Raw genomic sequence first — 26894 nt, 5'->3', positions numbered from 1 at the left:
ACTGATTCCCCCCGTACCCCCCTCCCGTCAAAACTCAAAGCTGCCACCCCAGCACAACACAACCTCCGCCACAGACAAGCAACAGCAACAATGAGCTGTGACAGAGAAGGGATGAGTGTGTGCGTGTGTGTGTGTGCGTGTGTGTGTGTGTGTGTGTGTATTTGCATGTATGATGTGTGTTAGTGCCTGCCTGCTTCAAGGAGTTTTTGTATTGAATGTGAGAAGGTGGTTAAGCATGTGTATGAGTTTGTGTGTGTGCGTGCATGTGTTTGTGTGTGTGTGTGGGTGGGTGGCTGAGTGGCTGAGTCTGACTAGGCTATATGTGTGTGTGTGTGTGCCCACATATGGAGCGTAGGGGAGGGGCGGGGAGGCGAGGCAGGGTGGGTGGGAAGCGGTTGTTTTTACTTATCAGGATCTGTGATAAAATTGAGAACTCAACAAAGACAGAGGGCTTGGTGGCAGAGGAGGTCTCTGTCTCTGCTGTGGGAGTGTGTGTGTGTGTGTGTGTGTGTACATGTGTGCGGCTGTGTCTTGGCGTGTGCGGCTGTAAAACTGTCACACACATCAGAGCTGCCATCGCCGTATGCGCTCGCTACTATTATTAACCACTATGTACGCACACCAATATGTTTCAGAGAGCCGTCCCTGGCGCACTGCATATGGCACACAAACCCAAACAGAGACACACACACACACACACACACACACACACACACACATATAAACACACTCACACACACAGAGGCACTTGCTTTCTCTGCATATAAAAACATTTGACTTGCCAGATTTGAGAGGTGTCATTGCCCCGCCCACATCAGGTAGAGCGGTATTGAGTGACAGGCTAAGAGCTGAAGAGACTGTGATCACACGCAGGACCAGTGGGAAGCTGTGCATGTGTGTGTGTGTGTGTGTGTGTGTGTGTGTGTAAGATAACATAAACAACAGACATACATACAGCACCATATATAGCCTACATATCTCTGTCTACCTCAAAAAATGATGCTATTGTCTTATAAAATGTATTTGTAATCTCCCACTTTCTGCCAAATGAAATATCCTGATATATTTGACCAAATACCGAATGTTGGAATGACACTGTAGGGAAAACAATGACATTTTCAGCAAACAACCATTAGTAATGTGGAGGCAAATAATACTGTAGATTGTTTTAGCTGTTCTATTAAGTTCAGAAAGTTGAATCCCTTTGGTGTAATTCAGCCTTTAAAACCAGGAAAAGACAATAGGTATGCTACATCACTATATCATAATATCCCAAATCCAAGATGATGTTGAGTCTGATATCACAATATCAATACAGTGTCGATATATCCTGATCAATTTTGGTGATTTTGTCCCAAAAATACACAGTACAGGACACTGTTTCAGCCGTCTAATAAAACATGATTCACCTTGGACCTCATCTAGTTCACTACCAGTTGTTCTTTTTGTGCCTCTTTGTATGTTGATGTGGTTAAGTTGTATTTTGCTTCCCTTTTTCCCCTCTGGTTTACATACTGAAACTATGAGAATGGAGAGCTGGAGGGTGGAGGCAGAGCACTGTGTTGTGTGTTTATATTTACTAATGTCTGAACTATGGCATATACTATGGCTGTCTGCATCAAGAATATTAATCAACAAATTATTTAAAATAAAGTTTCCATGTTGTCCATTTGATTCTTGGTCAACTGAACACTGAATTTGGACCTAGCATACAACCTCAATTCATAAGGAGATGCTGGGGCTTTGCTATGAGAAACCCACCTCATCTGGCATTCGAAATCAACATGGCAGTTCAGTGAACTTGAACCTTTAACCTAACCTCTGTACTGGACAAATCCCCAGAACCAGCAGAATTAAGTGCTGCTGCTGTTCCAATACCCACTTCCGTGTAGAACCAGAAAACTGACTGCTTGTGTGTGATTTGCTTCCCACAATCTTTTCTCCTCTCTCTTCTGTCACTGTTTTCTGTTTCCTTCATCCTACCTGTATTACTGACAGTCAGTATGCATCTACAGCTCTCTCTCTCCCTCTCTCTCTCTCTCTCTCCTTCTCTCCCTCCCCTCATAACTGGGCCCTGTACCAGAGGGATCTAAACAGGAATGGCAGACTAGGAGGTGTTTTGCCACTGTTGTTTCTTAGTACAGTATGCCCCCCAACACACACACACACACGCATGCACACACACACACACACACACACACACACGCATGCACACACACACACACACACACACACACACACACACACACACATGTGCCGCTGCCCCCCCACCACCACCACCATTTTCCCAAGACAAAAGAATAAGAAGCAGCTAATATATTTGCAGCTCAGCAAAGGGGGGAGGGTGGGGGGGTCTGCTGCTCGGCTGGGCCTGGGAGACAGTGGTGTGTGTGTGTGTGTGAACGTGTTTGTGTGTGTGTTGTTTATCGTGAGTGGAGACAGGGGTATCACTCAGCGAGACAGAATGCTCTGGGTTCCCCCAGCGGACGACTCTGCTATCACCGCACCACAACGCTACATGGCACACAGCAGCGCTGCACAGCTCTGCTCGGTACCCCCACAGAATAGCAGGGTACAGTAGAGAAGAGCAAGAAACTTCGCAGCTCAGGGTGAGAGTCTTGCCTTTCTACTCTTTAAAAAACAAACAAACAAAAAAAAAAAGAGCTAAATTTAGGTCTAAACCTCCCTTGCATTCAGATGCCACATGGATTCTTTCAGGACTAATTGTGCTAGATTGAGCTAGAGTACAGCTGAGATATACAGGTGCTGGGTGGATCTGACACATGACTGATGCCATCATGTGGGCTAGGCTAGGCTCACCTCACACACACACACACACACACACACACACACCTCCCTCCCTCCCTATCTACTCTGGCCATCACTAAAAAAGGGAAGAACCCTCTGGGTGTGAACCACTTCCACAGTGACCAAAGTAAGGGCTTTCAAGATCTAAGACAGTGAAGAGTGACAGTAACCAGTTGAAAAATACTTCCTTTCTAAATGGCTTTAAATGCTAAACTCATCATCAGCCTTTGTGTTTCATTCTGGGTGTGAATTTCATGGGCATGATGTGCTTCACTTCTCCATGCGCTAACAAATGTGGATGAGAGAGATGGAGGAATAGTGAGACAGAGATGCAGAGGGAAGAAGGGAGGGAGACGATGAGAGGGAGTAAGAGGGCAAAATGCTGAAAATAATAATCTATTGGAGGTAGGGGGGGTAATACAGGAGAGGGAAAGACAGAGGTGCAGAGACATAGAGAGACCAAGGAGGAAAGAGAGTGCATTCCACAAGGGAGGGAGAGATGTGGAAGGTAGCGGAGGGACGGACAAAACAGCAGGAGGAGGGAGGGAGAGAGGAAGGAAGGAGGGGAGGGAGAGAGAAGCAGCTCAGTTCACACCCATCTCCCCAGGCAGCGAGGACTCCTCCCTGGGGGGACTCACACTTTAAGCCCCTGCCCTGCTTTATATTCCCCCAGCCACTGCAACCAGATCATGCTGGCCAGCCAGGCAGCCTGAGCGCAGGCCTGGCCCTCAGAGCCCTCCATTCCCTCTCAAATTGTGCTCGGTTGGTGACATCACTTTGGCTTGTGACACAACCTTCATACACATTTTATATACGTAACATGGTATTCAAACAGTGTGAGGTTAAGACACAGAAAGGTTTATCAAAAATATTATGAATATTAATATTAATACCAACCAAAGGAATACCAAAGGAATCCAACATTTTGGGGAAAATACCCTTTGTCCAATGTATCCATACTAAAACAAGATGTTCATACCCATTTTCACATCTATACATCTGCTGGTTTGGCTCCTATGGGTAGCATTTTGTGTTAGCTTAGCATAAAGACTAGAAGTCTATAAGATTCATTAGCCCAGCTCTGTCAAAGTGAAAAAGTGGACCAAGCAAGCAATTCTGAATTTGTCTTATTTACACAATGTATAATGTGTTTGAAATACACATCTTGGAGTTGTTTTTTTTTTTTTTAATCATTTTAGGGGAAGCTAGATGGTGGAACTATAACCAATGAACATCATCAACCTTCCATCTAGCACAGTGATCCCCGTACCGCTGAAGGTACTTGCACCGCAGGTACATCGTGCACCTTCAGTGATGGACGTACAGATGTGACATTAATTTTACTCACTAATTTTCTCAAGTATGCGCCTCATTCAGCAGCATCGTTTGTAGAACTACATTGCAGGGCACAGTCCTTATGAACAAAAGGGGGCAGTAAGCCAGTTGTAACATATCCCATATAAGTTAAAATCAATCTATAATATCAATCTATACAATGAATGAATTGTTAAATTCTGTTGTTATTCATTGCTGCTGTTGAAAATATGCTCCGCAGACCAAGCCATCACTGAAGAAGCAACTGTGAATTCGCAACAGCTGAAACCACATATGTGTGCATGCATTCACACACACACACACACACACACACACAACCTCACAGACACTTGACCTCCAAGGAAAATTTCAGCCTTAAAGTAGAAAGTTGCGGTTGCTGTAGGGTGCGCAGAGCTTTGCAGACCAATGAACAGAGAGATTTTGTACGTGTGTGTGTGTGTGTGTGTGTGTGTGTGTGTGTGTGTGTGTGTTTCTACAAAGTTTGGCCATGTTATCTGAATCCATTTGGAAGTTATGCCCCTTTTTGCAATGGGCCACTCCCACTGACACGCCCCCTTTAAGCCAATTGGTATGAACACAAACACACACCTTCATGTACACACATTTGACCTCCGTGTCAAATTTCAGCCTCCTAAGGCAAAAACTGTGGCTGCTTAACAGTGGGGAAATTTTTGTGGCCCAACTGACCAACCGACAGAGCAAGCTAGAGAACTGCTGGTCACAGCAAAAAACACTGCCGTTTTCTGCTGGAAGAACCTTGAATTTTGATCAAAATATTTTCATCTTTTACATTGTCTAATGTTTAAAAAATGAAGCTTATGAGAGCTTCATTTAACCAGAACCTTGTGTGCCGTCTGATTATTCCATCTCATTACTCAGGCAAGGCCATGCTGTAATTGAAATTCGCCAAATTAAAATCGTTAGGCACTTGTCCTCATGAATTTAATAAATGTAACAGGTTTTATATGTTGTAATATGTTAGTATGACTCTGTTACATTTGATTATACTGATTATGATGGATTTGATTAACATAATCAATCAACATTAAACTTCTGCCAGTGTATTTTCTGACCATCAAAAAGATTACAATAAAAAAGAACAAATCGTTGAACTATCACACTGAATATCAAAATCTGTTTCGACTGAGGAGATTCTGAGTCCTTTACACTCGTAGTCATTTTTGCCTCTAGCCAGAAAAACTCATAGTGTAAAAACCTGAAGTCTGCAGCCCATATCCATCACCACACTAATTAAAAATGAGGTTTACCTCACAGTATTTTTGTATATCAGAGCCCATTATCTGACCCTGTGAGGAACAAAACATTCATCTTAATAATTACTGGCACCTTTAGCTACATAATATAATTCAAATTAAAATTTATTCTGATAAAAAACTTTTTCTTATTTGGATAATATTTTTTCTCAAACTAGTCCAAAGTATTGTCACTCCTAAAGAATATTTAAAATAACACCTAAGAAGCTATTTTTTTAATTGATTTCAATCTTGTGTACCGGGTATTGTCACTTTTCACCTTTTCCTGCTTCACTGTCGTATAAATATGAGGTTGCACACAGGTAAAACGCCTTTGTCTTCCATCACAGACACCCACAAGCTTTTAAAATGAAAGAGACAGATGGTTGTTGACCTATACAAATCAGGTAACAAATATAAATAAAACATGAACAATTGAAAGTACCATTAAGCACAGTCAGGGCAACAATCAAAAAGTTTCTAAAGACTTGCACTGTTGAAAATTAGCCAGGACAAGGACGAATGTGTATATTGCCCTCCAGCACAGTAAAGAAGATGGTGAAGAAGGCAAAGAAAAAGCCAAGGATCACAGTTTCAGAACTGCATTGAATCGTTGGGTTATCAAGACTTAAAATTCAACTGTAGGATGCTACATGCATGTGAACAAATTCACTTATAAGCTCATATGTTATTGACCAACTCATAAATTGAAGGACCTGACCTTTGCCAACCTTCATCAGAGCTACAATTAGAATTCAGATTTTGGTGTCAGATGAGACCGAGGTTGAACTCAATGGCCGTACACACCACTGGCATGTTTGGTGACAAATTACGACTGCATACAGTGTAAGAAAAGTTCCTGATACCCACAGCAAAATATGCTGGTGAATCATTGATGCTTTGGGGTTTTTTTGCTGCCAGTGATCTAGGGGCTCTTGTTAAGAGTGATGGCATAATGAATTCATAATGAAGTACCAGGATTTTATAACCTGTATGCCACTGCAAGGAGGTTGAGACGTGGCTGTAGTTGGACCTTTCAACAAGACGGTGACCTCAAACATATCAATAATCAATGTCTTGCAATGCTTTTGAAAACTTGCACTGATGAGGGCAGACCACAACGCAAACTTAAGAATATCAAGAATACTGAAATTTTCTGCATGGAGAAGCGGTCCAAGATCCTTTCAGAAATGTTCTCGAAACTTGTTATCCTCTCTGAGGAAAGCTTGACCCAATAATAATCACATAGGTGCCAATCATTTTCAAACCTATGATTTGAAGAAAAAATGCACTACTAAATAAAACTTGTTTCATTGATCATGTTAAAGTAAAAGTATGTCACTTTCCAATATGTTTGAGTGTACAATACGATTTATTGTATATGCGTTTTATTTTTATATGAACACTTTTGATCAGTTTCCTGAAGGATGCCAATAATTCTTGAGTTTAGTCTAAGGTTGCCTTAAAATGTACAAGTCAACAGGGAACTGAGACATCAAACAATCTTTGAATCATTGTGCTTCACTGACAACCTCTCTCCTGTCATGTAAATAGACTGATGCCATACATCACAGGTTGCACGTGTGAACTGGCAGACTCTATCATGCATGGGGAGAGCTTTTTCAGTCACACCCTGCTTCACATCCCTATTGTTATACACAGTCATATCTGATAGCTGCCCAGTGCAACTGAACAGATCCACCTGAGTAACTGGAGTTTCAATATTACTCCAGGATACCTTGACAGGAATTATTGAAGAGGGTGAGCATTATACATTCACTTTGTCTGCCCAGATTTTTCTGCTGATCGGGGGGTTCAAACTGGTGACCTTTCAGTTTAAGGCATACTTTTATACAATCGTGGTTTACCTGCCAACATGTGACCCACTGCCGCTCGCTCCTCTTGGAAATAATTAACTTATCTCTTTCTGACTACTTTCTTGAAATATGTTATAACGTGCATAAAACAGATCTTAAACTTAAAGCACATGTATTTATTACCTAATAAATATTCAGTCAGGTTTCAAGCTTTTGAAAAGTTTTTGAACTGTTGCATTTCAAATTCAGCAACACAACAGAAGCTGGACAGAATTTATAATGCCTCACAATTGAAATTCCCATGAAAACATGTTTCCTCTGGCCTGCTGAATCTCAAAACTGGCCAATTTTAATTTTCAGTCACTGCATACAGTAGACCCACTTTACATAACGAAAAATAATTCAGCTTTAGGTACACTTTCATTTCTTAACTCTTGCTGGTGCAAAAAAGTATAATGTTTGAAAGGGGCTAATTGAAAAATTAAAATTAATTTCCATATTGTACTTGACAAATTTTCAGTGTCATATTGGAATTATGTTGAATTGCACTGGACAGTTTACTCAATCAGGAAAGCCCACTGACAATGTCACTGCTTGCACCGGGGTCAATACAGCGTTTCTCAAACTATATATGCCGACATATCCAAATGGTGGCCTGATCAGTTTTTGTTTCATAGCCCAAAGATGAAAGAGATGATTTCATTTTAATATGTTCCTCAAAGGCTGGTTAGTGCTAAGATAATATTGCATTTGGGCTACAGTGGACTGCAGCAGGTAAGAGCCTTGGTTTTCAAGCCAGCGCTTCTACAGTATAATGACATTGTCAGCAGGGCTACTAGCACATCAGCGCTGGAATCCACAGTATCTCCTCTCACCCTTCCCTCACCTCTTCCTCTTGCCCTCTTCATCACCTCTTCTCTTCCTTCCCTTCTCTCGTCCTCCCTCTATCCCCCACTCCTTGTCCTTTTTCACCTCCCTCCCAAACCCCCTGTCGTCATCTCAGATCCCCCTCCTCCTGCGTACCCCACCTCTTCCTCACCCTTACCAACGCCCCCCGTCCCCCCTTTCACCCCCCTTTCCCCAATTAGTCCGTCTGTGTGCAGCTACCCAGCCGATCTCTGCCCATCCTGCCTGTGCTGGTTCGCTCACCCAGCCCCTCTGGCGAACATGACAAAGAGAGATCCTCAGTATTCAAACAGACACACTGCTTTCAAATGCCGAATGGCAGGGTCGACCTGGGTGCAGCTTTAAGCAAAATATTCAAATTCTCAGCCTCTCTTTAAGAATTTGCATGGATATGCATTCATTTGCAATGTGTAAAGGCACAAGGACAGCTGAGCCTTGGTTTTAGAGAGAGAGAGAGAGAAAAAAAAACTAATAAATAAATGCAGAATAAAAATGGATGATGGTATGAGACCTTGATTGGAGAAACTGTTGGATAAAAACTAGGTTCAAGATCACTAAAATAAGATACTGCTACAAACAAATGACTCATAAAAACTTTTGTTACCAAACGACTAATAAATTAGAAAAATTTGTGTATTTTTAGGGGGGAGGTCTGCCCACCCATCTGAGTTTGGCTGTGAGCTAGAGTAAACAACAAAGTTTCTGAACAACTTTCTGTTTCCTGAATGATCTTTACACCTAATAATGGTAGATTATCAGATGTGATACTCAAATGAGACAGGAAGACAGACAGAAAGAGTAACAGATTGAGAGAGATACTGAGACAGACAGAAAGCAGCAGAGAAAGACAGAGTGAAAGATTAAGAGTGTGTTACTGTTTCATGACTCATGACATTATAGGTAAGAAAACCAAGTTAAGGCCAAATTCTTGTGGGCAGCTGGTGCCATGACATAAGACTGCAGCCAATAATTTACTGCACCACCATCTAGCCTACACAGCATTACACAAGCGAACACCACCCAAGATGGTTTCTGGTGAGCAGTTCATTGCAATTTTTTTTTTTTTGTTTCTTTTAAAAGGAGAGTAGACAGTCCACTCCCTTCAGATGGCATTTGCTGCAAGACAGTGGAGTCACATCCGGGTCTAGAGGTCAAATCAAATCAAGTTTATTTATATAGCATTCTTAAAAAACAACCAGAGTTGGCCAAAGTGCTGTGTCAATGAAGGGGCGGCGTTTGATCGAGAGGGGGAGACTATTCCTGAGCTTTGGAGCTGCCACCATAAAGGCACAATCTCTCTTACTCACTAGCCTCGATTGTGGAACAGTTAAAAGTAATTGTTCACAGGATCTGAGTAGAAGTGTGCGAGTGACCACTTAATGACAGAAAGGGACACAAGCCCAGCTAAGATATACTTAGTGCAACATGTTTTTATTGAGTGTGCAAGAAATGACAAAGCTAATTATTATTTTCACCTCAGTCTTCCTCTATGTGGAAATACCGACTTGCAAACTGCAGTATTAAGCTAACCAGTGGTTTTGTCCATGTATGGTAAGATGTGACAGGAACAGGTTCACTCCTTGTATCCCCTGCCACAGAAATTAGTGGGCAGCCTGTCCACAAATCACAGTTAGTCAACAATAATATTAATAATAGAAGAAAATGTGTTGCTGTAGATGTGTAGGTGTTTTTTCCCCTAAAATGCAACTCTTTATCATAATATGTCTATTAAGGAGAGTTGCAGGTATGTTGACAGTATGCACTGTGGTGCTGAAGCATTACGAAAGGGAAAGGAAATGACTGTGTAAGTTTCTTTTATTCGAGGGGAAACACAATACTCAGTGGGGAGACTACCAATAAAACCAGAAGACACAGGTTCAAGCCTCCATGTCAGCAAGCATCCACCCTGCTAAAATGTCCATGAGCGAGACACTGAATCTCTATCAGCTCCACGAGTGTTGTTCTGTAGATGGTCCTGACCTCCGACATCCCTGTGGAGGCGGGCAAATAAAAAGGGAATTCTATGGAGATCAATAAAGTATCACAGTCATTCTCTTCTATTGTTATCAGCGTTTTTCCAGAATTGACAATTCTAAGCATGAACCATTTTCTGTGCTGTCTGTGTTGCAAAATATTTAATAACATGCAGTGGCGATAGTATTCCAGAGGAGCACTGTGGTGGTGTTCTACCTGGCTCTTTGCGGGGCCAAAGCACGTTGAGTTTGTAAACCTTTATCGCTGGAGTTGGAGCTGTTAGCGGCACTGAGACCAACTTCGCTTTCATGAGAGCAGCTACAACCAGCAACTAATGTGGAAAAGTTGTGTTTGAAAGTACAACTTTACACTGATGTGTTTATTTTAATAATGTGTCTTGTTAACATATTTTGCAGATTTTATCATAACTTGCAAGGTAACAGCTTTAGAAAGACAGTGTGCAAGGAGGATTAACAAGCACAACAGCAGGACAGGTGTAAAGGAGAAAGATGAACAGTGTTTTGTCATAAATCAAATAACTTAATGATATCACATCATCATAAATGAATATTTAAGCAAAGCCGTGATTCTCATCACTAACAAGATGCAGTCAATTTATCAGGTCTTAACAAGACACAGAAACGGAGGAAGGACAGCGACAGGAAGATAAAGAGAGGTCCATCTGTGGAGGAGAGCAAGTCTGCTGAAAACCAGATATGGTTATGTTTTACATGAAAGTATTAATCATTCTGTTTGGTAGGAAAGTATTAATTTACTGTATTTCAGATAATGTTAAATACCACCTTATTTGTCCTTATTATAGTTAAAGACTTTCTAAGTATCACAAGAGGGGCGGGTGTGGAACAAAAGAAAGTACATGTCAGTATGCCTGTAGAAATTTTGGTTATGGTTATGCGACTGGCGCTAACCTCAGGACTCAGAGACAGGGGAACTCTGCTTGGGTCCTGAGGAGTGGTAGCATTTATTTACTGACAAACAGCCTAAACTGTGCACACATTGCAGTGCTACGTATACAGCTATACAGCTAACTTCATACTCTGCTCACCCTCACTGTCTCCGTCTCCTGAGTGCACACCCACTACGCACAGAACCTACGCACTGAGCTATCCCTTAAAGGAGCTACATTACTTGTATCTCACACACACACACACACACACACACACACACACAGGACCATCACTGGACTCTCCAATAGCCAGTATATTTGTCCAGTTGGCCAAGCCTATTATACAGTATCTAACTATAAAATGAAATTGGGCCATTATGAGCTAGCTATGTCTTCTATATTTGCATTTTTATGTTGCATGACAAGGAAGTATACTAATTGTATCTATCTACTTCCGATTACACAATTCCCTCAGATTAGGAACAAACATCATATCTCAGGCAGTGTTATGGTGTTGTAGGACAGCAGCTGAAACTGCATCTACTGAACAGCAGTGTCTGTGGGCTTTAAAAGCCCTCAATGAAGCTACATTACTTTGCAGTTGCAAATTTATAGAGACCCCCTAAGGACTGAAAATGATGCAAATGGACAGACAAAAATGAAATCAAACAGAAAGAGAAAGAGTGAGCGAGACAAAAAGAGAAAAAGAAGAGCAAAATGCAGCCACTGCAGAGACAGAGAGAGAGAGACAGACAGAGACAGAGATCAACAGACATAGAAGCAGAGACAGAAAGACAGGGAGACAGAGAAGCCAGATTTAGAGGTAAAATGAAAAAACCTGCAGAATTGTGAGGAGAGGAGCAGAAGAACAATGGGCAGAGGCAGAGCCTCCTCTGGCCGCTGCAGCCCTCAGACCCTGCAGAGATTCCTTTCATTAGGCTTTAATAGTATGCTGCCGGCTTGCCATCCTGACCCGCGCTCTGTGCCGGTAATAAGAACGGCCTTCAGAGCCGGACCAAAGCAACAGAGCTGCTAGAGGGGGTGGGGGGTAGGGTTTGGGGGGGGGCTGGAGTCGACGAGGTGCACTTTCAAATTGACACGGGGCGTTACATTTTCACATTCTTGCTCACTCCTCTTGCTCCCTCTGCCCGGGCTGACAGGAGAGGGAGGTAGAAGAAGAGGGATAGCAGGGTCTATCTTTCTGGGGTTTTTATATATGTTCCCTCCATAGTTTCTGTTCCCCGTGACCTCTCTAGTGCCAGGATATCTGTGGATGGGGGTGGTTATTTTGGTTAACAATGGTCCCAGGTTGCCTGGGCCCTGCTTCAGGAGGTGTGGAAGGTGACAGATTGATCCCCTGGCTTCTCCAAGCTCTTGCCAACACCTGACAGGACTGTGTGCATGTCTATATTCATATGTGTGGATGTCACCTCTATAGGAAGAGGAAACCCTGCCTGCTGAAAATAGCAGTCATTTCCAAACCTACAACTCAGTACCCTTAAGGCCTTGAGCATCACAGAAGCCTAAACCAAGGACAAAGTGAAGGCCTTAGACCTGACTTATGTGAGCCATTCAGCTCTTTCCCCACAACATGCTGTCTGCCCTCCCTAGGATGGAAATACCACTGGGAAACCACAGGGGCCCACAAGTCACACCATCTACCAGCAGTGGTGGCTTTATTCAGGTTTAACAAGGGAAAATAAAGTGTTGCTTCCAATCTTATTTTCTGTCTAAATGCATATATGCTATCATGTTATGTTATAATACTGTAACAGGGCTGCATTCCATAATTGTGTTAAAAAGAATTGTGGTAACCCCCCAGCCTCATTCCCAAACTCATCCCCTGTCAGTCAGCTGTTGATGACCTCCAATATAAGAACACTCCACTCGGCTACCATACATGCCATCCATCACCTTGCATTCATTCATTTTTCTTCTCTGTAACAGATGTATTTATGATAAGATGGTAGGGGGTGTATTGTATGGAGAATAAGCATTTGGAGTCAACAATAACAGTGTGTATTATTCCAGTGCTAATACCCTGTCCTGCTGATGTCCCTTCTACATATCACAGATGGGCTCAGACAGGGGAGAGCGGCAATATTATGCCTCTGCCGAGATCTTCCACTGAATATATTACCATGTGATAGGGGGAGATGTCTCACTCCCTCACACACATATGCACACTCACACAAACACACACACACGAACACACACACTTGTAGTACTGGGCCAAGAGAGCTGCATATGCCCCAAACACACAAGCATGGGCTTCATTAATGAAGTGCCAGGAGGAGAGAGGGAGAAAGAGAGAGAGAGCTTGTGTGTGTGCGTGTGTGTGTGTGTGTGTGTGTGTGTGTGTGTGTGCGTGCGTGTGTGTGCACCAAGCAGCCGGGGGGGATTTCCTTCTTTAAGCTTTCAGCTCCCACTGGGCTTAGCTCGACTGTATGAACCCTGATGTGGGCCTGCCTCTAACACATGGCGTCACACACAGACACACACACACATGCACGCACACACGCGCACACACACAAACACACACACATACACAAAGAATGTATACATTGAAGCTCAGCAGGGGAGCAGCAGTGCAACACTGGCTCCTAAACATTTGGCTGCGGATGCCTCATTGACAGATGTACATGGAATCTAGCAGGGAGGGTCAGGTCATCACAGCACCCATCTCTGCCTCCTTCTCCTTCTCCTCCTCCTTCCCTTTCTCCATCCCTCTTTCCTTTACACAACACCCCGTTTGTACCATCTCTTCCTTCTCTCTTGAGCAGGTGGCTACTGGCTGAACCATGCATGGTTTGGTTGAGGAAATGCATATGGTAATAAGGCCTTGTGGTTATACAAACAAAAAAAAAAAATCGACTTTCAGGAAATACTAATGAAATTCTTTTTGTGGCTTTTATTAGAGATACATTATGCAGTCTTGAATGAGTAATATTATTTGGCTGATATGTTTTTCATAAATGGAGAAACAAAAGTAGTGGACTCAGACTTCCGGACCAGACTGTGTGTGAGTGTGTGAGAGATAAAACTGTTGGTAACACATATATGTGGTTAGGATATATCTGGCATCTGATACCGTGAGTACAGCATTTCTGTTTGAAGAGGACATCCTGTTCTTTAAGTACAGACGATCCGTCTTCCTCTGTGGCTGCAGTCATTATATGGGGAACACTTGGTAGCACGTGTAAGTTCACAGAACACCTCAAAGAGAATGAAATCTGGCACTAAGCTCTAAAATTAAGCATCCGAAATGCCAGTGCTGTTGATTTGGTGCAGAATTTTTACTGTAATATTATACAATGAGTTCAATTTGTGTATCTAAAACTGAACAAGGAGTTCTGAGTAATGGATGTAGAATTCAAGCCCTAGTGAAACAAAACTAGGTGGAACAATGTTTTGCCACATGACTGACCATCTCCCTGTTCCCTATTCTAAACTCTCTGTTCCCTTCCTGTGGCCATGGCCTTGGTTTGACAAACTTTTAGCTTACTGTGTAATGTCTTTAGAGTAGGGGTGGGATTAAATACACATCTCGATACATGATCAACGATACAATGCATCTAGATACATTTTAAGAAGCCCACACATCAGTATGATTTGATTCAGTCCTGTTACGATGCCATGCGACGTATCGTAACTGTGTGAAACTTCATATTCTAATGCTATTAATGCTTTAGTTCCACTATTAGTTGCAAGAAGTCCTGATTTACTAACATTTATTAACTCCAATAACAGAGAGAGAGAGAAGGAGACATTACGATGGTGTTACCATCTTATTAGAAATCTAATTTGTTAGTAGTGAAGCATGTAAATCATTATATATGCATTTTTGCACTGAGATACTCCTTCATATGATGATACTCTGTTCCATATGATACTATGGCGTCCAAAGAAGAGACCCAAAGAAGAGTAGCTGTTACATTGTAACAGCTATTCGGGATGCAAATAAAGAAAAAACAAAATTGTGTTGCATATGTAGAGTGCTAAGGCTTTGGTGATGAATTTGACCATTAACAGGAAGTAGGGGAAACAATTTTGATGTTACCTTTTTTCATGCTTGAAGCTGCAGGTGGTGGTTGCTCACTCTTCCAAAGTGACTCTCTGATATCTCTGGATCTGAGTCTCAATGTAAGCGGTGCTACCTGTGCATGCGGCTGCTGTTCAACATATTTTGCATAAGTTTGCAGCAAAGTTTCCCATATTTCCTGTAAAATCCAGTAAATCCAGTCCAGTAAAGTCCACACTTGGGATTTATGAATGTTTGGTGGTGTGTCGTACATTTCTTCAGTCGGTCAACATCTTTGAGCGAACAAGGTGAAAAAGGAAAGACAGGAAAGGGCAGGGGGAGCACTTGTTTTGATTGAGCGAGGGGAGAGGGGGTCGTGTGACCTGATGTGACCCTTCACACTTAGACAGGTGCAGGGGAAGAGACAAACACACTCAATCCAGACAGATGATTCAGGCCAAGTTCAGACTCATTTTCTAATAAAAACAAGCTTCAGGCTCATTGCATTTTTGGCAAACAAATTTTCAGATTAGGCATGTGGAGTGCTCCAACTTCAGCCCAATTCTGCAATTTGGAAAATGAGAGCCTTTGGCATCACCATCTGTTAGCCACCTTGCAATGTAAGGAACAGCCCTTCAATCCTAAGGGACCGACAGACCTAACAACCCCAGTGAAAGGTTTATATCTTCTATTGCCTGGGACAATCCCGCAATCCTTTTTTTGATATAAATTTGCAGCTATCTGGTTTTGAGATAGGATGATGTGGTGCTGGCCAGGTAAAATGGGAATCACTGAGGTTACCACTCGCCCACCATGTACAGCAGGGCTTTCAAAACAATTCCTCCTGGGAGAGGAACAACACTGCAGCCAAAGTGCAGTCTGCTTGTAAGAAGTGAGACTTGTAGGATGGCTCCATCTGTAGCTTTAGCCACTACTGTCCACCTGCAGCTTGGAAAACACAAACAGCCAACAGCCCTTTACTCTGCTGCCAAAACACACCACAGCTCTCTTTTCGCCAGACACTGGGCACTGCTGGAGAGATGTGAGCAGTGGGGCGTAAAAACACTTCCCCTGCTCTCCTCTTTTCTCTCCAGCTCCCGTCTTCTCCCAGGAAGCCAGCCCAGAGGTCAGCGCAATCAGGACCCATGAGCAACAAAGGGCCCTAGTTAGGCGTCCGGCTCAGTGCCCGAGCCAAAGGCCAGCTCAGCGGGGCGAGACTGTCCATTAGGCAAGACCCTGGAACACCCCAGGGATCTAGGGCGCAAGGGTTAGGAAGAAGAATAAAAACACCATCAACCCAGACACACACACACACGCACACTCAAAGACATACACACACAGATCATATAGGGCCTTGTTTGACACTGCTGTCAGGGTGCACTGAAGGGGAAAGACGACACCCTGTGACACACTGAGACATCATACACATACATGTACACAAATACACCCACACACACTATAAAGTCCCCTCCTCTACCCTCCCCCCACCCCCCCACACACACACCAGCATGTATTCCGTTCTAACTCATCTCTTACTTCAACTGCTTTTAAGCTTTTATAAATACAGCTGCAGCAGCACCCAAGACGTGGAAAAATATGCCCACTTTCATCAGCTCGTCACAGTACATCACTCTCCTTCTAACTCCACCTTCCTGACAAGCTTGGCTGGGACTGAGACCTTTGGTTGGCCCTTGGTACGGGCCTCTGTGATCTGCAGGAGGTGCAGAATGAGTCTAAAGTTTTCTACGGATGTGTCTAGCTCATCCGAGTCGATGAACATTAGGAAAACTCATGTGCCAGTGATGGGCAAAGAGATTCTGAACTAATGCCCACACATGATAATGATGATTAACGGCAACATTAGGCAAGGCAAGGCAAGGCAAGTTTATTTATATAGCACAATTCAACACAAGGTAATTCAAAGTGCTTTACAGAAACATTAAAAGCAACAAGACACAAATTAAAACAATAAAAACAGTCAATAAAAAGGGAAATAAAAATTTAGAATGATAGCAATAATAAAATACAGTAACATAAAATATAAAATAACATAAAATAACAACAGGCTCAGTACACTGCCTGAGCTAGACGGCCAAGGGCCCAGGGCGTGATAGGCCTTATCACCCCTGCGGCTCCTTGCCACCAAAAGGCAATGGGCCAAGGGTCCAGGCCGTGATAGCCTATATCACGCCTGCGACTCCTTGCCACCAGACTAGACAAAATTTGAACCAGCTCTGTCAGAGATTTCAGCTAGTATCTCTTGTCCCTGGCTCTGAACCATCAGGAATTTGGTTGGTCGGGTCTGTTTTTTTTTTTGTTTTTTTTTTTTTTGTAAGGGACGTCGCCCTTAATAATACATCACACTATTTGCTCTTGAGTCCTTCACTCAGAGTCTTACAGTCCCGCCGGACACAGGTTCCACACTCTGGTCTTATTCAGATCGTGATGAACTCTAAAGATCCATCACAGGACGTCTCCCTTCTAGATCTGAATTCACAGCCTGCTCCCCAGTGTCGAGTCACAGCAGTAGCTGACTCAGACTTCCCGGTCACCCCCCGCAGGGATGCCGACAGCCCAACCTCTTAATTCCTTAGACTCTGAAACCTCTCCTATAAGAGATTTCAGCCCGGACTCAGTCCTCAGCCCTGGAATCTCTGACATTTGCTGCTGATTTAACAATAAACCCAAATAAAACAGTTAGGATAAGAAACAAAGTAAGAAAAATAAAAGGCATAAATAAACAGTGCGTAGTTTAAAAGTACGGGCAGTACAATAGGTAGTCCTTGGAGTGCGGAGGAGGCATAAATCAACAGTGTGTAGTTAAAAAGTACAGGCAATACAACAGGCAAGTATTTAATCTAACAGAACGCTTCAGTGAACAGTAGTGTTTTTAGCCCTGATTTAAAGGAGCTGACATTAGTCAGATTAACAACTCAGTTGGTACCTTGTCACTCCTTAATATTCACCAATGTTTGTTAACGAGAAGTGTTGCATACCCACAAAGTTTTTCTATTTAAAGGTTTTAAAGTTTGAATCTAAAGAAGCCGGGAACTCACTAATTTTGAAAATAAAAAAAGAAACATTAGAGTAAAAAATACATATGTCCTCTGACAATAAGGTTGCTTATACTTGTAAGCAAAGTTTTGCAGTGTTGCTGGCAAAGCACTGTTCTCAATTAGTATACCACATTGTAATATGGTATACATGTCTTTTCCTAATAAGGGATGCAATTTTCTGACCTTATTAGACTTTTCAAATTATTCTACTATTTGCCTGTGCACTTGATCATCATATCCACATTATTAAAGACTGCTCAAAACTCTCTTTAATATCTGACAAATCACAAATATCTAGCAAAGGCCAGTGCATCAAGAGTAATCCCAAAATTATCACCACAATATCAATTGAGGTTTACCATCAAAGATATCATGACTTTGTCCATATCGCCCAGACCTACTCTCCATAGCCACTCAATAAAAGATACCGCCAATGTTAACACTGGTTATGTTATTTCTGGTGAGTGAGTATAGTGAGCTTTGATGTTGATGTTCACTTGTTTGTATGATAAATTGTGGAATTTTATAAGGAGCTTATTTTTCAGTGAACTGGAATGAATTTGGCACTGGGGCTCCCCAGTGGCTGAATCCCTAGGCACTTCACTTCCCACGGAACTAGGGAGTGGTTTGAGACACATCCTATGTCTCACACGGCACCTCCCCAGTTACCTCACCCTTTCGGTGGGAAAGGGTGAGGTTTCAACCCCACTAAGTAATAATATACCATAAGGTATATTATTAATACTGTAGGGCACAGCACCAACTAAATTCCTTAATGCTGCTCTTGTGCCTCCAAAAGTCAATTTTTCAGAAATTAAAGAAAACAACCTTATGGTGAGGTTGCCAACAGTGTGTTTTTTGAATTATAAGGGGGGTTCTGAATAGGTTTTACAGACCATCAGGCCATGAAACTTACTCAGCACATAAATAACCCTGTAAATTTTCAACTCAAGTTAAAAAAGAAAAAGAAAAAAAAGAAAAAAAATACCCACCCAAACTGGTTTTCATGCAACCACATTACATTCCCTAAAACATTCTTTTTAATTCTGAGCTCTCTACCCACTCTTTTCTCCCATTTTCCAAAATGCCTTGCAAGTCTGTGTTTTTTTCATGATCTCCTACAGTCTCTATCTGTCGTCCGTTTCCCTTCAACCTCTTTCTGCCTTCCTGTCATCTTTCCACCTCCCCCTCACCAATCTTCCATCTCCACACTTCAGCATCCACTATATTTTTCCCCACATCTCCCCCTCCCAACTTCTCTGGCTCCCCCTTTTGCTATGTATGCCTCTTTAACCCCATCTACTTCCTTTTCTCCATTTTCTTGTACCCCTTCTTCACCCTTGTTGGCTTTCTTCATCCTCCCCTCCTTTGGATGCCATCTGGGGGCCTTGGTTGAAGACCACATATAAATTTCTGTCAGCCCCCCCCACAGCTGCCTCACCCGCAACACCCACCCTACCTCCCCCTTCTCCCATAAGAAGACGCATCTCCTCAATGTCCCCCTTACCTCCTCCCTTCTTCGAGGTCAATGATCAACTCCCCAGGGCTGAAGCCACCAATCATGTCTACCAGCTTCCCCCCTTTACCTCAACCTCTCAGACCCATGCTACCTCACCCACTACCCCCACCCAATCGTCTTCTGTCCCCAGGCACCCCCTCCCTGCCTCCTCCACCCAGGGCCAGTCCAGGGCTGTGGCCACCAATCATAGCATGTCAGGCAGCTTCTCCTGATGGAGCACAGTGTCAGAGCAACATTCAGAGCCGCTCTGAGGCTGAAGCCTCAAGAGACCCCCACAACCTCCCCTCACTCACTATTTCCTCCCTATTTCTTTCTCTCTTTCTTTCTCTACCTTTCTCTCTCTCTCTCTCCTTTGAATCTCTTTCTATTCCTCCATCTCTGTAAGATGAGCACTGGAGCAGAGTTAGATTCACAGGACTATATGAAAGGAGAGGAAGTTCCAAGTTTAGCTAAGTTTGAAGTGCACTTTATCGAACATTATCTTTAAACACTTGGCAGTGGTCAGAACTAAATAATCACCATGTCAGATAACTGAACAGCCAATTTTGTAGGAATAAAGTCCAGCCTAAAATACTTTAACATTCTTACAGTAAACAGCGACTGGCAATGTACCTTGCATTTTAGCACTGAGTGATGAATCATACTTTGAACATTCAGGATAAACACATCACAAAACACTGTCTGAAACACTATTAATAAAAAAAATAGTATATTATAGTATATTATACATTCCACACACTCACTCTCAGGTCATATCATCATATCATATCCACAGTCAGATGAGCAGAGTAATACCAAACTATCCCAGTGTGTCCAGTGCAGAGAAGGCTACGGGCTGCATGCTAAACATGCTAATGTAATGAATGGCTGCAGGTGGGAAGAGCTAGCCTAGACCCTGTGAAATCTGCAAAGAAGACTCTAGTGTCACCAGAACCTTTTATTTTAATAGTCATTTAAACAGTTTATTTTGCATCCGTGTGATGATCAAAAATGAAGACATAAAAACAAGAAAACAGCCCTGGCTGGAATTATGTTGTGGCTTCACGTGCGCACGCGCAGAAGGTTGTGTTTTTCTGTGCAGCCTCGTGCTCCAATATTTCAGGCAACAAAGCCCAGCTGACTCAGTCCGCTTAGCCTACACTGTTAGTGCACCAGCTTTTCATCATGTCTGATTTTGAAGCCGACGATGAAGATGAATTTTTCATAACAGACACAGATCCAGAGCTGTAACATTATTTGTATGAGCCCGAGACAACTGATGAAGAACTTCTCTTACTGGATGCTCAACGGGTGAGAAGGGAGGCAGAATCAGCCAAGCCAATCGGTCAAACTGAGAGCAAAGTCAGAGCCAGGACCGCCGGAAATTTTTTGGTGCAATTGTGGGATAATGAGTGAAATGGGGGATTTTAGTTGCACTGAAAGGGATTCTATTTTGCCATTTTTGTACTTATCTGTCAGGGACGGCAACATACAAAAACAAAGCATAACTTCCAAGAAGATTATGCAGTGCTTATCTCTCATGGAGTAGTCAAGACTTTTTCCCATTTTCCAAAAATGAATTGGCAAAAATGTCCCCAACCTACTAGTTATCCATGGAGTATGTGACTTATACACCAAGCTACAACATAATACCAAACAGGGCTTTTTCTTGGTTTTATGTCTTCATTTTTAGTTGACAGGGTCTAGGCTGGCTGTTTCCACCTGCAGCCATTCATGGTGTCAGCAAGGTTAGCATGCACTTTATGTTAGCAGTGTACCTGTTCAAGCCGAAAGATACAGGAACTGTACAGCTAATATGGACACTTCAATATTTGTTAATTTACTGCAAGTCATCACAATACTGAACAATCATACACACACATGAAGGAGTCAGGGATTGAACCAGGAGCGACTCTGATTACTAAGTGACCACTCGATCACTCAACCACTTTTGTGTCAGTGGCTCCAAATTAAAGAGCAAGACCTTCCCTCTAGAGTCAACATTTTGCATCAACTTTCAACGAACCGATAGGGAGAAATGCATCATAAAGAGGAGAAGACACAAAAATCCATCCAAAAGACCATCATGCAATGCAGCCGTAAAACAGGTTGTGTTTTGAATAAAGAGAGCAACCCTCTTTTTTTCTCAGAAAATTCTGCTCCGCCATTGTGATTGTTCTCCTATAAATAGTGAATGCAATTAGTTCACACCCATTGTCAGGGGGTTGGAGAAAGCCATCCTGGGAAATGTAGGAAATAACTAATTGAATAGGAGCTAGACAGGGCAGGTTAAGAGAAACTGCATACACTGTAAATACACCTGAAAATGAACTGGTCCACCTGAAACTGAGCATAAATTACACTTTAACATGGTGTTTAACAGGTAACCTGATGCAGTATGCAGTAAGTAAATCAGAAGTGCCTCACTGAAATTCATGGAATGGCCATATTAAATAATGTTGAGTAACCTCAACATTAGTTCATGGCTGAAAAAAGACCTTACAGTAACAACTATTCACATGTTAATATTTCACAAATTTCTTTGAGGCTATGATGCTGCAATAAGACAAGCAGAAAAATCCAGTTTAGTCGTAGTTTGTTATTTCCTGCAACAGCGGCTCATGAGAGAAAATTGGAGATAAGCTGCTTGGTGACAGGAAGGTTGATGCAACGATATGGGGAGAGGGAGGAGAGGAAGCAAGAGATACAATTGGGACAGAAGGGAGGGAGGGAAAGAGGAGAAAAAGAGACATAGCAATGATATCCCAACAGAGGAAGCATACCATTATCTCTGTGTATGCATGTGAGTGTTAGTATGTGTGTACATGTATTCACAAGCGGGTGAGAGAGGCTAATTCCAAAATTTGAGGAAGGAATATGCAAGAGCAGGATTGTCACAATACCACAATTTTGGTAGTTGACACCAATATCAGCAAAAATCCATGATTTTAAAATACTGATTCAATATCAGGGGCAAAAACAGAAATCCCATTCAGCATGCACTAAAAACACCCGATTCACTCTGAAAAAAACAAACCTTGAGCATTTTGACACGTATTGACACATATAGGTGGCATTAGAGTAAAAACACTGAATTAGAAGTGCTTTCAAACAAAAAACTAAGGTTATTTCAAAATAATAACATCGGGTGTATGAGTGAGGTCTCAGACTGCATTGATATTTATATACGATACCAAAAACACAAACTGGTATTGTTTCTAAAATTTTGGCATTGACTTGGTAGCTAGGTATTGATTCTTGAGCTATCCCTACAAGACGGTATAATAATGGGGTGAAGGGAAGAGATAAAACTGGGTAGAGGAGGAGAGGTAGGGAGTACAACCAGAAGATGGACAGGCACTATGTTAGCACTGCAAACTTTTGCATTCTAATATTTTACAGTGAACTGAAAGCTGTGATAACCAAATACATTGACATAGCATACAGGCAAACAAATAAATATAAACACAGACACATGTAAAGAGAAACAAATGACTAGTGCCTCACAAACCGCTACCGATTTTAAAGGGGAAATATTCTGATTACTGATATGGCAGTCGACATAGTGAATTTTTCAGCTGGAGTGAAAACAGACCTTTCCTATGTGGACTGTGCACCAATTTTAGATGGATATACCATGGAAAGGTACTCAGTGGGCTGCTTTCTTGAACAAATAACTTTTTTTAAAGAATATTCAACATCCGTACACAATCAACCGATTCTCGTAATGAACACTGAAAAAATAGAATCAATAGAATCAATAAAAAGCTTAATAAACAACAGCTCCCAATATCAGTTATTTGCTGACCAATTAAATAAAAAATACATCTTTTAAAAAAAATGCTCATGCTACAATGAAATCATCATCCATCACGAATAAAATTAGACTCCGTGAATCCACAAAAGTTTCAGCTTTCCACTCAAACCCAATTTATGTAACTCCAAGACTGTTTAGGCGCAAATATTGCAGAAATACAACATGTTAGAATAGGCGAAAATAAGTAACACAGTAGAGCTGGATGCAACAACTGTATGGTTTTTGCAGTAAGAGAGTAATTAAGAGGAAAAGATCAAGGGACCCCTTTCCCCTTACCAAAATTTAGCTTAATCTGGAGTGTTATTTAGCCTCCTTGACAACTAGAAACTCTTTTACATTGGTGCATATCGGTCACCATATGCCGATATCAATATATTTGTGAATAGGCCAATACTGGGTGATAATATTGGCCGGCTGATTTACTGGTCAGGCGCTACAAATGACTAATGGGTTTAGAATAACCTTAATTATGTGTCTTTTCCTGTAGTTCTGGATGGGTTGAGAAATGTACCATTTTGAGGGGCATAAACCAACTACAGCTATGTGTCAAGAATAAATTGTTAAAGATTTTGCAGCCGCTTACAATTTCAAGAAGTTTCCAAATGGTCGTCTGTTCATGGAACTTGCTGAATGTTTATCATATTATTCTCTGTCCGCTACAGAGAAGTGGGCCTTCTGTATACCACACTGTGGTTTAGTAGGAAGTGACTGGCAGAACCATTTTGTGTGTGGCTGTGTGTGTGTGTGTGGCTGTGTGTGTGCGTGCGTGCGTGTGCGTGTGTATGTGTATTTGTTCTGTCCGCATTTTTTTCCACAACTTTGGGATGAGATCTGAGAGGAAACGGACAGATTTCCATCTGTCTGCTTCATTTGCAAAAAAAGAAAAAAAAAATCCCTTCTTGCGATTCAAATATATGCTTTAGCCCTCTCTCTCTCTCTCTCTTCTCTCTCTCCATCTCTCTCCCTCTCTCTTTCCAAATGGCATCTGTGGATGACCAGGGCATCGAGAGTCTCAGGGGCTGAGGGAGGAATTGGTGGTGAGGGGAGTGGGGAGGGGGCGAGGGAGCAGGAGGGAAAAAGAAAGAGAGAGAGAGAGAGAGAGAGAGAGAGAGGGAGCAAGCGCCTCTCACTTCATATTTCCCCAGCACCACCCCGGCGTGCCAGCCAGCCTGCAGTCTGTTCTCCTTTGAGCTTCTATTCTACCAGAGAACAGAAAAAAAAAATCAATTCATATTTCCATAATCCACACTCCTGTCTGTCTGCCTGTCTTTGCCTCTCCCCTCCCTGTTTCCCTCTCCCTCTTTCTCTCTCTCCCTCTCCTTCTCCCCTGGGGTAGACTAACCCCTCCACCCCGATCCTACGGCCTACAAATGTCATTACGCTGAGCAACAATAACGGGCTAAACAAAAGGAGGCCTTGCTCTGAGCTCTGAGCCCCTCTGTGGAGACTGTTGGCTGCTGCTGCCATATGCTGGCCAGCCCGGGCCACAGAAAGAGAGAGAGACTGTGGCTACAGAGGACTCCAGCCACCAGCCCCACAAAGAAGGAAAGGAGCCCTAATCCTGGTAATGAGGCCTGTGAATACAGCCTTTATGTATACGGGGGAAAGGGCCAATCCCTCTGTACACAGCACGCTAACTAGCCATCTTAAGGGCCATCTTATCCACACAAACGATCTGGTCAACAACGGAATAAAAGAAAGACGAGGTTGGGGGGGTGGGGAGGGGGTGAAGGAAAAGACACTTTGGAGAAGGGGATGTGGTAGGCGCATGTCACCTCTTCTAGTGTGTTGTTTCTTTGAAACTCTCCTCAATTTGTTTTTTATGTCAGTTGTTCTTTTTTACCACGTTTCCTTCATCACCTCCTTTTCCTCACCCTATCTGTTTAAATGTGATAATTCCCACTCACGTTCTCTCTCTCTCTCTCTCTCACCCGCTCGCTCTTACTCTGATAGCATGCTCTGGTTCTTGTGGGGCAGGCAGACATTGCCTCAAGCGTCTTCCTACTAACCCGCTGATTCCTCAAAGTGGATCAGAGAGGCCGGATAGCTGTTTTAACTCGGCGACTTGGCTGCGGTGGTGAGAGATGGTTAGCCTACGCATGTATAACTCCCATTCTTCAGTTTATTCATTTGTCAATTCCTTGCCTTCTCCCAGTGATGGGCGGCCGCGGCCCGCTGCCCAGTGCTTCGCTCCAGGACCTGTTTTATGCTGTGACCATTTTTGGCACATAAACAATATGTTTCGAATCTCTTCTTCTTTTTATCCAATCGCTCTCATCTGTCAGTCTTAGCCTAGCAAGACTATGTGAGTGCTGAAGTCCTACACAGCTCACACACACTGCCTGACAAGTCACAGCAACAGAGAGCTTGAGTCACGGATCACATGATGGAGCAACGATGGGAGAACGATTCATCCTGAACTATTTACAGGGTCATGTGAATGAAACACATACACAGAATAAATACAAATATTATTATACGCTGTGTAATCATTTTGATCAAGTTCATGTCTGCATGTGTGTGCTTGTGGTAGCCCTCTAAGACAGTGGTTCTCAACTGGTGGGTCAGGGTCCAAAAGTTGACTGTGGGTCAATTCTGAGTGGATTATGAACATGTCAGACCACACTGGCAAAAACAAACACAAAAACCACTGTTTCCCAGTAGAGTGTGTGAGCACGACTAACTTCAGAGACAGAGAGGAAGCCAGCTAGCTCGGCAACAAGAAAATATTTCTTTTCTTTATCCTTTCAGCAAAGCAAATAAATATTTAATAGTCCTGTTGTTTTTGTTATTATTAGGCCTATCAAAGTATTACTGCTGTCCAAAAAAACGCCATTTTGGAGCTCTGAATTAATCTCTAGTTACTGTTGCAATGGGTTTCTGTTCCGTTAGGATTTAATCCCTTATTTTGTTGTTTTGATTTTATATTTAAATAGTGCATGAAAGCACTATAACACCACATAACATCACAATACCTTCCTCTGCCTGGTTTTGAAATTCAGAACATATAGTGTGCCAAAAAAAGGTATCTCAAAACATCTGTCTATTTGGCTTTTTGACTGAAAAAGAGCCCAATAATGTTGCAAATGTGAAACAAAAGGGAGCAGAGGTAGAAGGAAAAAAGAGGAGAGATAACTGGATAATGAGAGAGAGAGAGAGAGAGAGAGAGAGAGAAGGGAAAACAGAGGTGTGCATTCCTGTCACGGTTGCATGATAATTACTGATTCGTCAGTTATTGAAGACCTGCTCACTGCTTTTCATTACCAGCAACAGAAGCAGAGTGAGCGAGGTAGAGAGTGAGTGAGTGAGTGAGAGAGAGAGGGAGAGAGAGAAAGAGAGAGAGAGAGAGCAGGAAGGGGAGGAAGCAGTGAGGAGGATGAGGAGGAGAGAGAGTGGCGGTGGTGTGGTGGTGATAGGTGGGGGGAGGTTACCACAGGATGGCAGGGTGAGTGAGGGCATTAAGAAGGGAGGGAGAGGGGAGAGGAGGAGGTGGAGGTGTCTG

At 42.6% G+C, this 26894-nt stretch overlaps 1 protein-coding gene across 2 annotated transcripts in view; it reads right to left on the bottom strand.

Moving 5' to 3' along the window:
• The window catches only part of dennd1b (DENN/MADD domain containing 1B), a 117275-nt gene that overhangs the window by 69686 nt on the left and 20695 nt on the right, over window positions 1–26894 (bottom strand). The gene's annotated exons all lie outside the window — the stretch shown is intronic.

This window comes from Myripristis murdjan, chromosome 4 (genome assembly GCF_902150065.1).
Source record: "Myripristis murdjan chromosome 4, fMyrMur1.1, whole genome shotgun sequence".
Lineage (NCBI taxonomy): Eukaryota > Metazoa > Chordata > Actinopteri > Holocentriformes > Holocentridae > Myripristis > Myripristis murdjan.
The sequence above is the reverse complement of the archived record's forward strand: the minus strand, read 5'-3'. Positions and strand labels throughout refer to the sequence as shown.